The sequence below is a fragment of the Pteronotus mesoamericanus genome, unplaced genomic scaffold, assembly GCF_021234165.1.
Source record: "Pteronotus mesoamericanus isolate MK-2021 breed Mesoamerican mustached bat unplaced genomic scaffold, CSHL_Meso_final contig_164, whole genome shotgun sequence".
NCBI lineage: Eukaryota > Metazoa > Chordata > Mammalia > Chiroptera > Mormoopidae > Pteronotus > Pteronotus mesoamericanus.
Genome location: NW_026555065.1, coordinates 815702 through 821701, shown reverse-complemented (window position 1 = coordinate 821701; position 6000 = coordinate 815702). Strand labels below are relative to the sequence as shown.

Sequence of the window (6000 nt, the reverse complement as noted above, 5' to 3'; positions counted from 1 at the left end):
AGCTCCAGGACCACGGTGAAGCAAGTGAGGTACCTAAGGTGCAGACTTCAAGGGAAACACCCTCAGATGCTATCCATGCACTTGTATAACTCTGAGAGTGAGTATCTTCCTGAATGTCGTGCCCAGGACTCTTACCTCATCTTAGTCCTGCCCCGGTGTGACAGCCTCATCCATTCTGGTGCAGAGCTCTTGCATATCCCAGGACTTCTTCCTGTTATACCTCCCCGCTACTTACCACACAGGGGACTCAGGAACTATGAAGCTTAAGCATGCCAGGGGTTACAACCACACCACCACGTACTACCAGCAATGAAATGCCTGTCGCCATCTGATTGAATGATCCAATTCCAGAATCTCATCCCAAAGAGACTTCTTTCTAGTGCCATTTCTGGCACCAATTATGTTCATTTGGTTACTCCCATATAGCAGAACATATGACAGAGACATGAGTACAGCAAGTTTATTTAGAAGATGACCTAAGAGAGCAGGGATAAAGGAATTTGGAGAGAAAGACAGGAAATACAAGAGTATCTTTGAGTTACTATCTCTGTGGTCAATGAGGGTTTAATAACCCTTTGACAAATCACCCTCTGCCAAACGATGAGGTACCTCAGAAATGTCCCTCCAGAAGAAGAGTGGCAGAGTCTTTTAACCACCATTCTGGGCCCCCATTTGTGGATAGTAACTCCCTTGCCATTCCAGGCTCTGCATTACCGTGAGCTGACTTCGTCCTCCTGAGGCAGAAGAGTAGTGAGAACAAGGCAGGCATCTGAAAGGGGAGGCCAAAGTCAGAGATGGGTTGAGAGGATGTGGCATTAGGGCACCTTTTGATCTACACCAGGACACACCAGTAATTATGCTGCCACCATATGCCATGGGTCATTTCTCCCAGGCCAGGAACATAACTTTGTGCTCCTCAAATACATGAGCAATCCAATCCTGGAATCCTATTCTGAGGGTGTCTTCTTGGGGTCATATTCCATACCACTTTAGGAAAATAGATGGCACTCTCAAGTTAGGTAATTTGAGGAGAGTTAACAAAGAGACTTTGTACAGTGGTATGAGCAGGGATACCACAGAGAAGAGGGCAGCGACCCAGGGCAAGTAATAGGAGGGACACCATTATCTCCCTTAACCTGGAAGGGAGAGGGGAAGGAGATTTACCAGCACCTGCAGACAGAGTGCTATGTGCTAATAGGGGCTGTGACCTAAGTAATAAAATTGTATAAAATGTGGTTTGCTTTTCACTGTCACCACACACAAACAGTTTTAAACAAAATCAATGATAAAATGTTATGGGCTCCACCACAACAACCTAGTGACTTTGCATGTACCCACACAGGCCATGCAGGCAACAGCTTAAATGGCTAATGTGAGTCTTGAAAGAAAGCTTTGGGGTCCCCCTGGAACACTGGAGAATGAGGAGTGTGGGAAGCTGCCTTGAGTCATCTCCCAGTCTCCTCCACAGCTCCCCTGGGAGGCTGTCATGGGCTGTTTCTCATCATTTTCTGGATGCTGTTGAGTTGTGGGGCTTCCTGCCCCGCCCTCTAAGAACACAGCTGCAGGATATAAAACTTCTCAGCTGCAGTCTAGAATTGGCTCCTCAGCAACCGTCTGTCCTACAAGTCTTGTTGTAGTCGTCCGGTCCCTTTCGTTTTAGTGCTATACTTTTTGATATGTAGGACAGGGATCATGAGGCAGCTGGCATCTTTGGCTACTCATTCTTTGACTGTCTGTGGAAGGTTTGAACCGTCTGAATCTAACGGTGGCTCTCTGTATTTTTACCAGTGGAATCACTTAGGCCTTGGCCTTCCCTTGTATTTGCTTTACATGAAATATTCCTTTCCTCCCAAAAATCTTCTGTAAGTTCAAGTTCTAGGCCATTGCTGTGGTTCTGTTGAGTTTTAAAATTATGTAAGTTTCCAAATGATCACTTTTTTATTTTTTATTACTTATCTTTTAATAAATAGTACATGCTACATGGAATTTAATTTGGAGAACTCCCAGTCATACAATGGACTGATAAAAGTAGACTCAGCTACACACATTTGTTTTGAGAATGAGTTCTTAACAATAAGTGATAGTAACAGCAAGTTCTTAACAGTAAATAATTCTTTTTTTGTAAGCACCATATTGTACTTTACTACTTTCAGTGAAAACCCTAGAAGATAGTTAAAATTCAACAATATCAAATAGCATCAAATGTTAACTCAACACTATCAAATGAATAGAACAGATATTTGGGGAAAAGAAAAATAGAAATTGCCATACCCTTCTTCCCTCTCTCACTACTTGTGGTGTAGCCTACTCCTGTAGCTTGACTGGCAGTTCAACAATAGATAATTCTTTAAAGTTCTTAGCAAACTCTAAGACCACAGTTCTAAAATTCACTTGCCATTCTTCACCAAGAGGAGTTGCTTGCTTGCCAGTCTCCTCTTTGGCTCCACCGTGGCACCACCTTCGTGGACCCTGCACACCCTCTCAACTCTCTCATTTCCAGCTGCCTGGCTTCAACCCAAAATTCCATCACCTTCCAGCTCACAACCCAATTCTGCATGAAATTCTGAGTTCATCTTCTCAGCTCCAGCATAAAGAGACTCCAATAAACATTTGCCAATCTCCTGCGGGTCTACATTTAGCAGCACAAAAAAACTGGCAATAGCTTTGACTCTATAGATTTTGTTTTGCTTTTGTTTTTAATATAAAATTTTTTTATGCAAGGTATCTTTTCCACTATGGAAATAGAATTTTCCTTCCTTGTGGGGCATGTTCCAGGATCACGAAGAAGGCATGGTTTCCAAGCTGCATCATCAACAGTAACGGGGTGAGAGTTTTCACTCCCTCAACATTAGCTGGAAATCTAATACTAAATTACTCAGGAGCCAAAACAGTGTTTATTGCCTCACACCAGGCTGCTAGGGACATCTCTGTGTTCTTGCTTGGAAGGAATGGCTAGGAGCCTGGAGGCAGGATGCTGGATTTGTCTCTGTGACAGTGGGTTGGGGTCCCTTCCATCTTCATCCAGTTCTGCAGACGCTCGCTGAGCAGGCAACCAAGCCTGGGTGGCCATTTCCATTGACCAGGATCCCTCAATCCTGGATACTTGGGCCCTCCATAGGTGGCAGGAGATGAGGAAAGACCGAACTTCTTGCATTTGTTTTTCTTTCACAACTTCTCAGAGGCCACGCTGGCATTTCTTGAAGTGGGGGGTGGGGGTGGGGTCAGATGGGATTTCTAGTCTGGTCACCAAGACAGGATCTGGAGGATGTATCAACCAGTAGCCTTTGGGCTTCAATTTCAGGCACAAAAAGCCCTTCCCTGCCCAGGTTTCACAGATCTGTGCCAGTGTGATGTTGAAAGTCAGCATGTTTTTTAAAAAAACCTAAAATATGACAATTTGGGAATATGGAAGGATTCCCAACTCACCAGCAAACAAGGGCATTTTTCTTTAACACCAGCATGAAATCTCTGAGAATCTCAGTATATTAAAATTGGAGACCTACAGGGTAGATTGATCTAAGACCCTCAGGAAGCCAGTGGCAAACCAGGATTAGCCCCCCAAGTCCACCCACTGCCCTCAGCACCAAGTGTTTGGATGAAGGTCAACACACCCCCATTTTCTCACTCTTGCTGCCCCTCAGAGCTCTTTCTTAAAATTTTGTTCCCGTGTTCCTTTTTATCTAGTCCTACTGCCACTGACCTAGTTAAAGCCTCGTGTTTTTCTCTTGCCAAGATGGTGATGATGATAACAATACTGATAAGAGCAGCAGGCGGATTGAGTCCTTCCTCTTCATGAGACCCTGTTCTAAACTACACAAGTGTGAACACAAATCTAACAGCGTTTTGAGGGAGATACTAGTATCACTTTCATTTTAGAGACGGAAGAAACTGGGGCACAGAAAAGCTAAGCACAAAGTCATAAAGCTAGTGAGTAGTGGAGCAGATTTAAATTTGGGCAGTCTGACTCTGGAGTGCATGCTCTCAATCATTTTACTAAACTTTCTTTAGTGGAGATTAGCATAATGCATGACAGTATTGCCCCATTTTACAGATCAAGAAACTGAGTCTTGGTGATATTAAGCAGGTTCACAAGAGTTGTTTCTCAAACTAAAGCTCTTGCTATTAAATACTAGTCATACCTTCTCAATGTCATAATAACCTCCCCACATTAAACAGATTAAATCTAACTCTCCAACAGGAGAGTTTAAGAAGCTGTATTTTTAACAAACAAGAACCACTGCTATGCCAACGTCAGAACGTCCAAACCTGTACAGAATTTTTATAAAAATTTATTTGAGTCAGAAAGGGGTTACCTGAAACCTGAAAACAAGTTGTCACCAGACTGAGATAAACGCTTCCAAGAACAGCGGTTTGCAGTTTCTTTTTTCGAAGGTAAGGAGGAGGATGTGAAGGTGAGAGGAAGCCCTGGAGGGATGGGATTGCAGGGTAGTTAAGATTATGTGCTTTTCCAAGGCGTGGCCGGGACGAGTCGAGCCGGGCGGCGGCGGCGGCCACAGCGCGCGAGGATCTCCTGCACCCCCTCCGCCGCGCCCAGCGGAGCTCCAACTCCCCCCACCACCACGCCCCCATTTTTCCCCACCCCCGAAGGCGCTGGGGGCGCCACCCTCCAGCCGGAGGCTGGCACTGCACAGTCCCCTCCGACTTTGTGTTCCGCACTCCCGCCAGAGCCTCCTCGGCTACTTTTTTTGCCCCTGTCCTCCTTCCTCGGCCTCCCTCCCCAGCAGCCACCATTTCCTTGAGGAAGGGCTTTTTTCCTCTCTCCCTCCCCCAACCCATAGCTCCGCGACCGAGGGCCAGGCTGGTGGCCCAGTGTTCCAAGCAATGTCTTTACCAAGACGTCCGGGGGTAGGCAAAGGTCCGATGACGAGAGCCCCGGCCTCAGCAGTGGTCCTCAGATGCAGGCGAGCGAGACCCAGCCGCTCTGGCGCCTGCAGAACAAAAAGAAAGAAAATCTGCCACCCGGCAGAAGAAAAACACCACTTTCTAGCAAAACCGCTGCTGAGTTATCCACTAGTGCTCGAAGAATTCAGAAGGAGCTAGTTGAAATAACCCTTGATCCTCCTCCTAACTGCAGTGGTGGGCCTGAAGGAGTAACATTTATGAATGGAGATCGATTTATACTTCCCAGGTTCAGTATAAGAAGGTGATGCGTTTTAGCTGGATATCACATTTTCATCCGATTATCCATTTAAGCCACCAAAGGTTACTTTCTGCCCCAGAATCTATCACTGCAACCTTAGCAGTCAGAGAGTCATCTCTCTGGACATCCTAAAAGACAATTAGAGTCCTGCTTTGACTATTTCAAAAGTTTTGCTGTCGATTTGTTGTTATCTTTTGACGGACTGCAAGCTGGGGATCCTCTGGTTGGAAGCAGAGCTGCCCAGTATTTGACCAACAGAGCAGAACATGACAGGGTAGCCAGCCAGACAGTTGACTAAGAGATACAACATGATTCACACAATTTGTATGCAAGGGTGAAGGAGCAGAGGCATCTTCTCACTGTGCTGCAAATCTTTATAGCCTTTACAATAGGACTTCTGTGTGTATGTTATACTGATTCTACTCTCAGCTTTTATCCTTTGGAGACTGGGAAACTCCTCAGAAGAGTAAATGCTATCAAGAGTGGAACTTTGTAGCTGTAGATTTGTTATGTTTTAAATGCCTACTTGCAAGTCTTTCTTCTTTAGGATATCAAAATGTATTTTGTGATGTACTAAGGATACTGGTCCTAGAGTCTACCAAATATAGTGAATTTTAGCCCAATTCCTTATATGTATGAAGTTATAAAAGTAGCTGTAGGTGAGTAGTAGTTTTGTCATTTGTATTAAATCCAGACCTGTTATGAAAAATGTTTTACCTTTTATCTTTGTCAGTTTGTAATAAGAGGATTTCCTTTTACTCTTTGTAGCTCAGAGCACCAGATGTGTCATCTCAAACACAATAAACATGCTCCTGAAGGCAAAAACAAGTGCTCTCTTA

General features: G+C 44.8%; 1 pseudogene; it reads left to right on the top strand.

The window, feature by feature from the left end:
* Nucleotides 1-4458: 4458 nt before the first annotated feature.
* Nucleotides 4459-5459, top strand: LOC129064439 (ubiquitin-conjugating enzyme E2 E3-like; annotated as a pseudogene).
* Nucleotides 5460-6000: the final 541 nt, after the last annotated feature.